The sequence below is a fragment of the Paramormyrops kingsleyae genome, chromosome 16, assembly GCF_048594095.1.
Source record: "Paramormyrops kingsleyae isolate MSU_618 chromosome 16, PKINGS_0.4, whole genome shotgun sequence".
Classification (NCBI taxonomy): domain Eukaryota; kingdom Metazoa; phylum Chordata; class Actinopteri; order Osteoglossiformes; family Mormyridae; genus Paramormyrops; species Paramormyrops kingsleyae.
In genome coordinates this window covers 4,300,676-4,314,743 of record NC_132812.1, presented here as the reverse complement: position 1 = coordinate 4,314,743, position 14,068 = coordinate 4,300,676, and the positions used below count along the sequence as shown (strand labels likewise).

Below are 14,068 nucleotides of genomic sequence, written 5' to 3'. Positions count from 1 at the left end.
ACACGTGACTGCCGAGTCATGAACCTATTGGTCCGCTTTGTGGCCCGCTTATATAATTACACGAAACGTTGTATAACCACTTACCAGCGACTGTCGGAATAGAACAGGAAGATTCACCGTTCTATATCAGGTCTGTTACAAAATCATAATTTTAACTTTGGGGAAATAATTTTTGAAGTGCTTATAAAAAGATACACCTTTTTCCAAAAGTATAGAACAGGAGAGGGTCGTGATTGTTCTTTGAATATTGTGTTGCTTGAAGTAACCTAAAAACGGGAGTAGTTACTTATGTAACACTTTATATAAGTGAGCTTCTCCCAGTTGTTTGTAGTATACTCATTACAATACCAATGTTCCGAAATGGAATTTGTTTGGTCAAACCTAAATCATCATATTTTTTTTTCTGATTAACTGAGTATGTTTTCATATAAACACCTAAATTATTTTTGTTTATCTGTTGTAAAAAAAAAGAAAGAAAAACATTTCCACTTCTGACTAATCAAATATAGACGTAAAACACAAAACATTTATCTACATAAATTGATAAACATAACATTTGATTACCCTACGTAAGATATTTACCCATAATATAAGACAAGATTTTTATGATATTGTGGTGGGATGAAAGACTGGTTAGTAGCAAAGGGGAATTGGGCCCAGCAGAGAAACACTTTATTAAGACAACAGGAAAAACCCCAAACACAAGGATCCGCTCTACTCAAAGTCAGCAGTAGGTCATGATGCAGGGCCTCGGCATCTAAGCATGCTCACGGCTAGGCCGCATGTGTCCATGGGAGCAGCCCCAAGGTTGACAGTCCTTTGCCCTCGATCCTCAGGCTCACCCTGAACTGAGGGCCTGAATAGAGTTACAGCTGGGATGCTGCCCCTGGGATTATCTTCCAGTAACCACACTCCTGGCTGTTGGTTCCCAGACATTCCAGTGGCATTCCATCACAAATATTTAGTATTATGGTCATTTAATGTATGTCTGTAGGTCAGGCTGTTCAGTTTGATTCCGCAGGGTAGCACCCTGCCTGTGATCAGAAGGATTTATTGTTCAAATCCTGTGGCCAGCCACCACTGGGCCCTTGAGCAAGGCTATTACCTAATTGCTTCAGGGGCCCTGTGCCCTGATGGGTGTCTTATGGAGTGCCAGATGGGATATGCGAAAACTGTGTCCCCTAGATGGCTTCCAGTTCTCAGTTTTGTTCCAACCTTTTCAGCACATAGCTCCACGAAGAAAAAGGAAATTATGTGCCGTAGATTTTGCCCACAGGAATTTATTTCTAAGAATATACCTTTCTCTATTAATTTTTTAATGGAAAATTTTTAGACTCATTTTCAGGCCACTCTGGCATTCATGGCTTCATATGCTACGGGATTTAAATCAGATAAACAGCCTTACTCAGCTGATGTTTTGACAATGTTCTGCTAAATGATAAATTATTGGTTGTATTTATATTATCCACTTCACACTAATTAGGCATATATTGCACCTGCAAGATTCAGAATTACATACTTTTTATATGCTTAAATTCAAGTTTGAATGAAAAAAATTATATCTAGCATGCTTGCTTCCTTCCATTGTGACCATGACTATTATATAAGTGTGGGAGGGCAGTCCGGCGCACAGACATGGAGAGTCTGCTAACAGAAGCGTCCCTTCAGGCAGCCACTCCCAGGAAACCACTGACAAAAGCCAACTTGTCACTCGTGAAAACAGGTTAAAACTTGAACTTTCCACTCAGTCGACATGATAGAGACCTCAGATCTAAAGAAACCTAATTCTGGGAAAAATCCAGGGATAATGAAATAGTTACATTTAGGGTAATCCACTGAATTCGCTCAAATTGGTGAATAAGATCTGGTCATACTCTCCTTATATATGTTGACCTCTGTGTAGGTCCAGTGGTGATATCATACTTTGCTGGACATGACAGTTAAACCCATAATCTTCCAGAAAAGGACACAGATCTTTAATCTGCTGAGCTACAAACTGAAAAACAAGGGCCTGGAACCTATCCCAAGGAGCAAGGGCACACAATGTGGATGGGATGCCAGTCCAGCACAGGGCACACAATGTGGATGAGATGCCAGTCAAGCACAGGGCACACAATGTGGATGGGATGCCAGTCCAGCACAGGGCACATACACACTCAGTTATATGTCATAGGTAGTTTAGAGTAGGGCTGCACGATTATGGAAAAAAATGTGAATCGCATTTCATTTGCTTAGAATTGAGATCACGATTCTTTGTATCAATTTTTTTGTTTCTCTTAAATTTAAACGTTTATTGCACTCATTTAACTGCAAAGGACTTGTGGCCATAAGTGGAAATAAGCGGGAAAACATTTTAAACTGGATTTGAGAAAGCACTTATTTACACAGTGTGTAGTTAGAGTTTGGAATAGTCTTCCTGCTAGTGTAGTTCAAGCTAAAACCTTGGGCTCAGAGCTAGATGAGATTTTAACAACTCTGAGCTATTAGTTGAGTTCTCCCCAAATGAGCGTGATGGGCCGAATGGCTTCCTCTCGTTTGTAAATTTCTTATGTTCTTATGTAAAAGGAAACAACAAAACATGACTGTGCAAAACATATGATTGATCCATGACCAGCATATCAACTTATGACAACAGAAGGGAAACTCTCAACTCACAAGGTGGTCAGACATCAAACTGTAATGTGCAGTGAGGATCAGACAGGGTACACACAAGACACGGGCAAACATACAAGGCAACTATAACTATAACAACAATTCAAGGGCTATGTACAATTACAGATGGGCTATTTTCATTGCCCGTGAGCATTCTGGGATATGCTGACCCCCGCCACCGCTACACTGCCCCCCCCAACAAAGGTCCACTGTCCTGCAGACCACCACCCCCAATCCCCACCTCAGTTCTGAAGCAAAGTCCCAGGGGTCCTGTGGCAGCTGCCAGTGGCTCTAATGAAGGGGAGGGAGGGATGTCAGCTCACGGGCAACGGCAAGGCTCAGCTGCTGGCAGGCACTAGGCTCCAGCTCCCACCACTCCTGCTGACTCTGCTGCCGCTGCTCGTTCAATTCATGCTGCTTCTCAGCCAGCTGGGCCCCCAACATGCCTCATCCCAACTGAGCAGAGCAGCCTAAGCTTGTTGCCTCCAGTGGGCATGCTCGCAGCTAGGGTTACACCGCTTCTTGCGGCTGGCGAGCAGTGAGCCTTAGTTGGCTGGTGAACAAGCAGAGTGTCAAGAAGCTCCCGCCTTCCCCGGTCCAATGCCATCTCAGATGGGGAGTTGATGGAATGGCAGGAGTGGCTTCAGGGCACGCTGCAGCAGGGCTGGGTTTCGGTGGGATGCCAAGGGCAGCTGGCAGCAGCGACTTCCAGGTGCACTGCAGCAGAACGGGGCTCCAGTGGGCCAGCTTCAGGACGCACTGCACGGGTCAGGGTTACCCCAGAAGGACGGAGCAGCATTCTCCTCGCTCCGTCGCTCCGTGCTCATTTGCCAGCAACTCTGGCCTTCAGGCAATAGCATACAGTACCTGGTGCCCCTACCTGCCACAGCTCCAGCAGACGGGCTTTCCCAAGCTGGCCATCTTCTCTCCGGAACCGCCAACTCTCCTGCTTCACCGCTTCACTGCCATCTCGAGGTCCACCAGGCTGGAGCCGACTTGCTAGATGGTGTCAATCAGCGCCTGCTCCAGCCATACTAGTGAGAACACTTCCGGAATCCCGGAAGAAGCTTGGCCCATGCCTGTACATACGCACGACCCAGCTGAGGAACAGCTTCTACCCTACAGCTATCACACTTCTGAATTCAAAGCACTCATCTCTAACATTCTGAATATTTGTCTACTTAAACCTGCTGTATAACTATAATTCTACCTCTGCGAAATTGCTCATGCACTGCACTTTATACGAAATCATAAGTATGATTATAATCATGAGTATGATTATATTGCACTAATTTACCAGCACCTTATCACTGTGAATGTGTGTATATGTGTGTGTGTGTGTACATATTTTATTATTTGGATTTTATTGTAATTTTTTTACTGTGTATCTGCTGGCGCGCTCCAAACAAAATCTCATTGTATTTGTACAATGACAATAAAGCATCTTTATCTTTAGATAATCCTGAGGCCCATCCAACTTGTCAAAGCAGGAGCCAAGCCTGCTTAGAGATACCAGTTAGCTTACCTGTATGTCTTTGAACTTAAATGAGTATTCAGATGAAAACAGTGACTTTGCAAAAGGCCAGGGGCTGCAGGTCACTGGATCCTGGTTCCAGTGCCCTGAGCTGCATCGTTTGGCTTGGTACTAGAGGTGTGGTAAAGGAGATCGATCACATTCTTGTGGGCAGATGCTGGAGTCTCCTACAGAAGTGCAGGGTCTACAGAAGTGCCCAGTTTGTGAATTCTGACCACAAACTTGTTGTTGCTACTCTGAAGATTCAGCTTATCCAGTAGGCTACCACCTACTAGGAGAATGAGGCTGGGCCTGGCCAGACTCCAAGATCAGGCTGTTTCTAATGAGTCTGCAAGCAGTTTGTGAGCAGACTTGGGTGCTACTGCTGATTCTAATGTGATGTAGGAGACCTTCCGTGATAAGACCCTGAAGGTTGCTGAAGGTTGTGTTGGTGTTACTTGTGTTCCCAGAAGGTGTTTCATCTTGCAGGGCCCTCTGGATATTATCGAGAGAACTCGCAGTACATGGCTAGATGGCAATTCCAGTCTGTACTGAGAACTGAGAAGGACGGCTACAAGGGCCCTGAGGGCAGATAAGGGCTGATTTATACTTGATGCTCACAACGCATACGTGTACGCCTCATAGCCGCCATTCGTTTTCTGCGTTCATTCCACGCGTTGTAGGTGCATCTGCACGAGGAGTTAATGCAACGCGTACACAAGATGCAGTACCACCAAAATAAGGCATTTGCTAGAGGAATCTGTAAGCAAGTGACACACTATCTATGGTCTAGCGACCCATGTCCTGCTTACAGAGGAATCGAAACATTACGTACATCTGAATGTTCTTTATAGAGTTGCAGTCAGGGCAGGTGATGGAAATGGGCGTCATCCCATCTGAGTGGAAAACGGCACTTGTTGTCCCTATCTGGAGAGGGAAGGGTGATCGCCTGGATTCCGGTAACTACAAGGGTATAACACTGCTCTCAGTGCTTGCTAGGGTCGTGCTCTACAGGATCCGTGATCATTTGCTTGCCTACTACTGACTGGAGCCTAAGAAGTCTACCATTGACTGCGTCCTGGCAGTGAGGGTTCTCATCGAGTGCAAATGCAAATATCGGCAGAGTTTATTTGCAGCCATTTTCAATTTTCATAAAGTGTTCAACTCAGTTGATCGAGCTGACCTGTGGGACATCCTGAGACTTCGTGACATCCCCCCAAAGTTGCTGCACATCATGGCTGGAGTGCTGTGCAGAGTGGAAGCAGATCCTCTGTGTTCTTCCCAGTTGATTCTGGGGTTCATCAGGGATATGTTCTTTCTCCTACTCTGTTCAATGGTTTCATCCTGCTGGGCAGGATCATGAGGTCCAGCAGCTGTGGGGCATCTGTTGGTGAAGAAAGATTCACTCATCTTGACGTTGCTGACAATGCTGTGATCTTCGCAGAATCAGTGGAAGCTCTGATCTGGGCTCTCAAAGGAGTGAGCAAAGAGTCTGAGTGTCTGGGCTTGCGAGTGTCCTGGATAAAAACCAATATCCAGGCCTTTAATGACCTCTTGGACCCAGCCATCAGCAGTGTGTCTGTCTGTGGAGAGAATGTGAACCTCGTTAAGAGGTTCACTTACCTTGGCAGCCGCACTCATGTGTCAGGTGACTTTTCCTATGAAGTCAGTAGACAAATTGTGAGAGCATAGGGGGTCATGAGGTTGCTGGAAAGGGGTGTGTGGCGCTCCCCAAATCGTTGTAAGAGGACAAAGGTCTAAGTCTGTAGAGTCCTGGTGCTCCCTGTATGGCTGTGAGACATGGACGCTATCCATTGAGCTGAGACGAAGACCGGACTCTTTGGTACTGTATCTCTTCAGAGAATCTCTGGATACCACTGGTTTAACTTTGTGTTGAACGCGTGGTTGCTAGAGGAGTCCCGAATGAGGCACATTACCTGCATTGTGAGGAAGCATCAGTTACGACACTACAGCCACGTGGCACGTTTCTCTGACGGTGATCCGGCGTGTAGGATCCTCATTGCCGAGGACCTAAGCGGCTGGACCAGGCCAAGGGGATACCCATGCAACACATAGCTGCGGCAGATAAATGGCCGGAGGGCGAGACTGGGCTGTGTGTCAGCCTGGAGGATTAATCAGTCGGAATCGCAAGGTGTGGTGGGTACGGCAGCGTGCTACACCAGTACTCACAAGCTGAGTACTGAGGCTACAGTGGGCGCAGGCTCACCAAACTGGCAGTTGAAAACTAGAAAAATGTCACCTGCTCTGATGGCTCTTGATTTCTGCTGCAACATTCAGGTGGTAGGGTCAGAATTTTGCAGGAATCCATAGACCCAACCTGCTTTATGTCAGCAGGTCAGGCTGGTGATGGTGGTGTAATGATGTTGGGCACACATTTGGGCCCTTAATATCAATTGAGCATTGTTAGTGCCACAGCCTATGTGAGTTTCATTGTGGTTTTTGTGCATCCCTTTGTGGCCTAACCTTACCCATCTTCTTTTGGCTACTTGCAGCATGATAATATGTCATGTCACAGATCCATCTCAGCCTGGTTCCATGAATAAGAAAATGAGTTCACTGTACTTCATGGCCTCCCCAGTCACCAGATCAGAATCCAGTGGAGCACCTATGGGTAATGACATTTGCTGCATGAATGTATGCCCAACAAATCTGTAGCAATTGAATGATGCAACCATGTTAACATGGACCACGATCTCAAAGGAATGTTTCCAGCACCTTAATGATTCTGAGAGCAAAAAAGGGTCCTACCCAGTAATAGAATGGTGTTTGTAATAAAGTTTAAAAGAAACACAGGACTAAAGAACACAATGACATTTTCAAGGTTCATAATATCAGACAGAATGGAAAAGTATCTACAATAAATAGATAAAAACAACACAGTTAGGCCCACCCACAACTGATTTGCAAGTATGAAGTTATTTCTAGTAAGAGCTACTGTAGTTCCTTCATTTTACTATGCAAATCTGAGCGCTTTTCATCACTGCATGTTTTGTGTTGGAATTTCTTTCTCTCTCTCTCTCTCTCTCAAATACATAATGTAAGGATGCCTTTGAAAGGCATATTAACATGTTCTTTCAACATGTTAAGGGTTGTGGGTATTTTTAAAATAAAGAATGCATTTCTAACTGGTTGAGTAACTTTCAAAATTGTTTTCTTATAATTTTATTAGGACTAGTGTCTTGCATTTTTTTCTTTCTATTTGATGAAGCGTGGAAGGGAAAAAAATAAACCTTTAATGCAATAATCCATCCATTCGTTATGTAATTAATTGTTTCATATCGTTTCTTTTTGCGAAATTTTAAGATCATTATGGTCGGACAACTACGAAATTCTTATATCACGTGAGCGATTTATTAATTCATTAACCTACGTGAGTGTTCGGCAACTCGAGGTACTCGAGGAATTAAATCTTATAAGTTTATATAATTTAATTCAGCCAGGACTGACGTCTGACCATTTAATTATTTTAACAAGGCAATTGCGATTACTGGCCCGAGCCTGCTTTAGTATAATAGAGTATCGGCAAAATTGACAAAAATATGGTAATTAGCTGTTCCAGCCGCAACCGCTGATACGTAATGCGGCACCACAGAGCGCGTGGCCGCGCCTCCACGTGATCCTGGTCTATCAGGTCATCTTACACAAGAGCTGGTTGATTGCAGCCCCATTAATGGCCTCAAAAGCAGATTTGCTATATGAGATAGATATTTGCCGATTTGCATCTGAATCAATCAAAAACATGAAGAACAAATTTATGTGACGTTCCAACTGATTCCAGCTACGAATCCAGTTAGGCCCACCCACAACTGATTTGCAAGTGTGAAGTTATTTCAAGTAAGTACACTTATTGCGATCTCCAGTAAGAAACCCATTCTGAGCAGCGCCTATGTGCTCTTGCTTGAGCGCTAGAGGGAGGAGTGACACGGCCACACGTGAGACTCTGGTGGCTGGATTTAAAATTCCCAGATGGCACATTGCAGCAGCCACGAAGGACTAGTAAATGCCTGTATCCCGAAGAACTAAAGCTTATCCTAATTGGGTCTGCCAGTATAATCTGTGCTAATCAAGACTGTGTTATACTGTTGCATAATCTCACGGCAAGCACAATTAAGCAGGATTTTTTAGAATGCAAGTAGGAATTTACAGACTGCAAATGTGATTGTAACTGATTATTTAATTGAAAGGTCCAAATAATAATAGAAAACCGTTTGTTTTAATGCCATCGTTCAGTCCACAGATTAAAAACGAATGTGAAACCGCGGCCCTTCTAGTAAAGGAAAACGGTAACATGTCGTTAATAAAAATATATATAGGTCATTAACATTAAAAACGAATGTGTAGCGTATGGCATAGTGGTTATGAAATATCATTAACCGTCAAGGGCCTGATTACAGCCCGTTTTGCTTACATTTTTTTTAAATAAAGTTTTTTATATATTTCAGTACAATTTTTACATTTTTGAGAAATGTAATCGGCTTTGGATATAAGCAACGTGGCAACGTAGGCTACAACAGAACTACATTAATGAAACAGTACTAAAACATTAACGTAGCCTACACTCGATTTAAAGGTAATATAATGATTAAGTCCATGGACGGGATGAATTGTTTTATTAAAAGGCTACAGAACTCAGTAAACATCAGCAATCCATTTAATTCCAGTTTCCTGCAGGAAAATGTAGGCCTAGTTCAGAAAACATTATACAACCTATTGAAAGCTGATATGACCTGTATTATGTGAAATATTTTGGTAAACTTTTCATAAGAAATATAATTTTAATCATTCAAGTTCGTTTAATTCATGTCTATGAGCAGTTGCAATTTCTGAATTACGGTTTCTGATGTGCACACATCAAGCCACAGCTGTATGCAGGTTTCCCAGCTCTCACACATCTGGCATGGCACTCACACATCTGGCATGGCACTCACACTTTCTGATGGCAAATCTGTATTAGTTCATTATAAACCCAAAATTGCCTACATCAAAAGCGTTGGGGTAGTTTGCAAACCCTACAGACTGTTTACCAGGTAATAACCCAGCTAACATATCCATGTGGGGCCCATGTGGGTTTATGGACGGGCTGAATCATGGGCCCCATGCTCAGTGCATGCTCACAGGTGTATGCACTGAAGCGTTCCTTCTGAAGTCGAGCACCAGCTCCTTTGTCTTACTGGTGTTCAGTAGCAAGTGGTTTTCCTCACACCAGTTCACAAAGTCAGTGATGACCCCCCTGTATTCCTGCTCATTCTCCCCGGACACACAACCTACAATGGCAGTGTCGTCTGAGAACTTCTGCAGGTGACAGTGATGGGAGCTGTACTTAAAATCAGCTGTGTACATGGTGAACAAAAATGGGGAGAGTACCGTCCCTTGAGGAGCCCCCGTGTTACAGACTACCACCTCAGACACACAGTCACGCAACCTGACGAATTGTAGCCTGTCAGTGAGGTAGTGTAAAATCCAAGCAGCCAGATGTTGGTCCACACCTGCCGTCTCCAACTTCCCTCTCAACAGTGATGGTTGAATAGTGTTAAAAGCACTTGACAAATCAAAAAACATGACCCTCACAGTGTTCCCAGGGGCCTCCAGATGAGACAGGGCCCGATGCAGCAGGTAGATAATGGCATCATCCACTCCGATGCCAGATCGATAGGCAAACAGCAGCGGGTCCAGTGCTGAGCTCACCTGAATTCGGAGGTAGCTGAGGACGGTCCTCTCCATGGCTTTCATCAGGTGGGAGGTTAAGGCAACAGGTCTGTAGTGGTTCAGTTCCTTAGGATGTGATAGTGCCGGGACTCTCTCCATACTGAGACTCAGGTTGAACATGAACAGAACAACCTCACAGAGCTGGTCTGCGCATTCCCTGAGGAGCCTGGAGCTGATGTTAGGAATTAGTAGGATTGCACAATTACATTACAATATATCAGGTCTAATATCTTTTATAACCAGGAGAGAGCATACAGCACACAAACATTTCACAAGCCATTTTAGAGGGTTCCCAAATGTGGGAATCTCAACTGCATAATTTCTGGTAGTGGGGAACTGCATTCACGCTCTCCCCTGATTTTTCTTTTTTTTTCTTTTTGGATAGTGGTGGCTTGATGGTTAGGGAAGCGCACTTGTAATTAAAAGATTGCTGGTTCGAATCCCTGACCTTCAAGGCACCACTGAGGTACCCTGAGCAAGGTACCGCCCCCAAGCACTGCTCCCCGGGCACTGAATTAGCTGCCCCCTGCTATGTCACGAAAGTCACATATGGGTTAAATGCAGAGGACACATTTCGTTGCATACTGTGTGCTGTGGTGTGTTAACAATGTCCACTGATCACCAAATTCTAATTCTAAATTCTTAACTAATAGCTCAGAGTTGTTAAAATCTTATCTAGCTCAGATTTAAAGGAACCCAGGGTTTTAACTTGCGCTACACTAGCACGAAGACTATTCCATATTCTATTTACACACTCTATTCCAAGACTATTCCATACTCTAACTACACGCTATACCTTGAAACTTGTAGTTTCCTCAAAGAACTCAAGTAGATTCGTTAAACAGGATCTACCTCCCATAAATCCATGTTGGCTATCCCTCAGAATGTTATTTGCATCCAGGTAATCTACCATTTTCACATGGATTATAGCTTCCATTATTTTTCCAGTAATGCTAGTTAAACTGATTGGCCTATAGTTTGTTGGATTACTTCTATCCCCTTTTTTGAATATGGGAGTTATATTAGCATGCTTCCAATCAGAAGGTACCACACCAGCAGATAACGATTTCTGGAATATTAATGGTAAAGGTTGGCTAATAATATTTTAATATTTTAATAATAATCTCTTTTAAAACTATAGGTAAGATGCCATCAGGGCCCTGCGATTTATTTATTTTGAGCTTAGCTAGGCTTTGTACCACATCAGCCTCAGTTATACATATATTGGTCAATGACAGCATACTCATGTTCTCTACTGTGAACACCCGTGTAAAATGATCATTAAACTCATTTTAGGGCTGCAACAACTAATCGATTTAATCGATTAAAATCGATTTAATCGATTAAAATCGATTATTAAAATAGTTGCCAACTAATTTAATAATCGATTAGTTGGGTCTACGTTATTATACACATAAGTACAGTGGCAACCTCCTAATTTGGGAGCAGTAAGCTAACCAAAGCCGCGGTGGCAGTAATGCACATAAACCGATGCCGACCGCCATAAAAGAAAAAAGTAAATGCACATAAACGCCATTTACGCACCTTTTAAATTTACAAAACAGCTTTTACTCACCTTTTTTAAGATCACTAATGTTAATGATATAGTTACCCACCGTTTTTACTGCTGTGCATATAGTTTACCCACCTTAAATTTCTTGTTACCACTACACCACTGCTTCATTTCTTCACGATAGAAATTTATAGTAATATCAAATGTTGTAGTACTCAAGACCAGTTTTTGAAGGTCTCGATCTTGTCTTTGAAGCAGCCGTATTTGTACTCGTTCTTGTCAAGGACTCGGGATTTTATTTCGAGACCATAACTCTGAGAATATTCTTATTAATAAGCCGTTTACTGTCGGATTGGATAACTAATAACTGCAACCAATGGCGTTACTGCCGGCCGCGTTACCCGCCCCGTCCCTTCACACACGCACATGTGTTTAAATGAACGCAGGGGAAGTCGTGGTTGTCAACACAATCAGCTATTATGGGGCTAGAAATGCGGCTACATACAGTATACCACAACGTGTTTACCCTACCATTCTATTAGGTGGGCGCCCCAAGTTAATTTTATTTAATTTCATTTTCTATATAGCTCCAGATCGCAACAGAAGTCATTTAAGGCTACCTTTCCGATAGAACAGGTTTATATTGTAATGATAGGTGTGTGTGTGGAGGGGGGAGGGATTGGCATGGCAAGTTAATTAAGTGGCCACACCTGGGTTGTTAGGGTGTGGGATTAAAAGAGGGAGAATACAGGGTTCGAGAGCCGCGCTGAATAAGAGATTGCGTGTTAGACACAGCACTCGTTGGTTCTGGGAGGGAGGTGCCGTTCGTATGCCGTGTAGGGCTGCCGGCGGTGAAGCCAGATAGCGGGTTGCAGGGATAGGTTCCGGGGTGGTAGGGAGAGGAGAGTTAGGACGGGGGAGTTAGGAGTGCATGTTCGCTGCTGAGTTTAGAGTGTTGGGTCGAGGTGAATCGCGGCATCCCCATGTGACGTAGCGGCTGGGGAATTCCCTTTCCGCGTAGTGTCTTCGATTGTGGACCTGTGCTAATTAATGTTCTTTCCCCGTGGGAGGGTCTTGAGCCTCGGGGGGAACGCTATGTTTTAATCTTGTCCGTGTATGTTTGTTTGTGTTTTAAAGTAAGCAGCGTAGCCGCTAGGAGTCGGGGCGGGACCATAGACGGGGTACCGGTTCCGTGACGCTTGCCTGTGCCTGAAGTGTGGGGATCACTGAGTATTGCAGTGCTATTGGTGTGCCGTGCCCTGACAGGGATGTGGTGTGTGTGGTAACGTGGATTAACACCCGTTTGGAAAGACTGGTTTGCTACGGGGAGATAGCGCATCCGGACCCTTTTGTGAACCCAGATCCGACCTGATCGGTCGCTGTATGAATTGTATTGAATAAAACTTGTTCTAATTATAGTAGAAATCTTGTGGTGGTCTATTCCTCCCTTACACCCTCCAACGCTATTTTAGGTTCGTTACACTGGTGGCAGCGGTGGGATTCCTTGTTTTTTCCCCCTTAGAAATCTAGAATTGGCGTTAAAAATGTTGGAGGCGGAGGATAGTGTACAATCCCCTGATTATGAGGGTGCTGATTGTCCTGTCACGTCTAGAGAGTGCTTTCTTAATCTCCCAGTAGCTTCACCTGCTCGCCCAATATTTATACCGGAAACTTTTACTGGTGTAGGTCGTGAGTGGTCTGACTGGTCGGAGCAATTTGATTTGGCGGCTGATGTAAATCGGTGGAATGAGTCTTTGAAGATTAAATTTATGTCTTTGCTATTGTCTGGCCGCGCTAGGGATATGTATAGTGGGTTGCCGAGTGAGGCTAAAAATAATTATGTGGTGTTAAAAGCAGCTATGGCAAGGTGTTTTGAACCTTGCGATAGTAGTGATTGGAGTAGGGCTAGTTTTACTGCCCGTCGCCGTATGCATGGGGAGACAGCAAGGGAATTTGGTAATGCCTTACGCAGATTAGCCGCTAGGGCTTACCCCACGGCTGATAATCGGACATGTGATATGCTGGCTAGAGACCAGTTTATTACGCATTTTGCCACAGGTGATTTTCGGGTTAGCCTGCGTAGTGCCAAGCCTAATACGCTGGAAGATGCTATTGAACTTGCTTCTGAAATGGAGTTGCTGAGGAATTTGGAGCAGACTTCTTTGACACCTGACGCTAAAGTGAGGGGAGTGGTGGAGCAGAAATTAAAAAGGGATGAACAAATGGAGGTGTTGTTGGGGGTGGTAGAGGAGTTAAGGCAGGAGGTAAAATCTCTTCGTATGACAGTGTCTAAGATGCAAGAGGGAATGAAAAGGTCAAACCCCATTAAGCCCCCTGGGGAGTTTGAACAAGATCTACCCCACGCTAGTGCCTTAGTACAGGGCCCCTTAAATCACAGTGCGAGAGGGTCTGGGTGCTGGGAGTGTGGTTGTAATAGGCATATGCGGCGTGATTGCCCTTATGTGCAGGGAAACGCCAGGGGGCAGGTACCGTAGGCCTACTGCCTGCCCCCAAGCGTATTAGTACATCTGTGGCCTCTGCACGCAACCATGGTGGTTCTGGGTACATCGCAGCGAAAGTAGGTGCGTTAGACTCACTCTTATTAGTGGATAGTGGGGCGACTTTATCAGTTATCCCGAAGCAAATCTGGCTTGATATTACTA

The 14,068-nt window shown here is 44.3% G+C and overlaps 1 protein-coding gene across 1 annotated transcript in view; it reads left to right on the top strand.

The window, feature by feature from the left end:
• The first annotated feature begins 82 nt into the window (after positions 1-82).
• Positions 83-14,068, top strand: part of LOC140578809 (neuromedin-S-like) — a 63,277-nt gene continuing 49,291 nt past the window's right edge. Inside the window, exon 1 of the mRNA XM_072700774.1 lies at positions 83-130. The gene's annotated coding sequence lies outside the window, so the exon portion shown is untranslated. The remainder of the gene's footprint in view (positions 131-14,068) is intronic.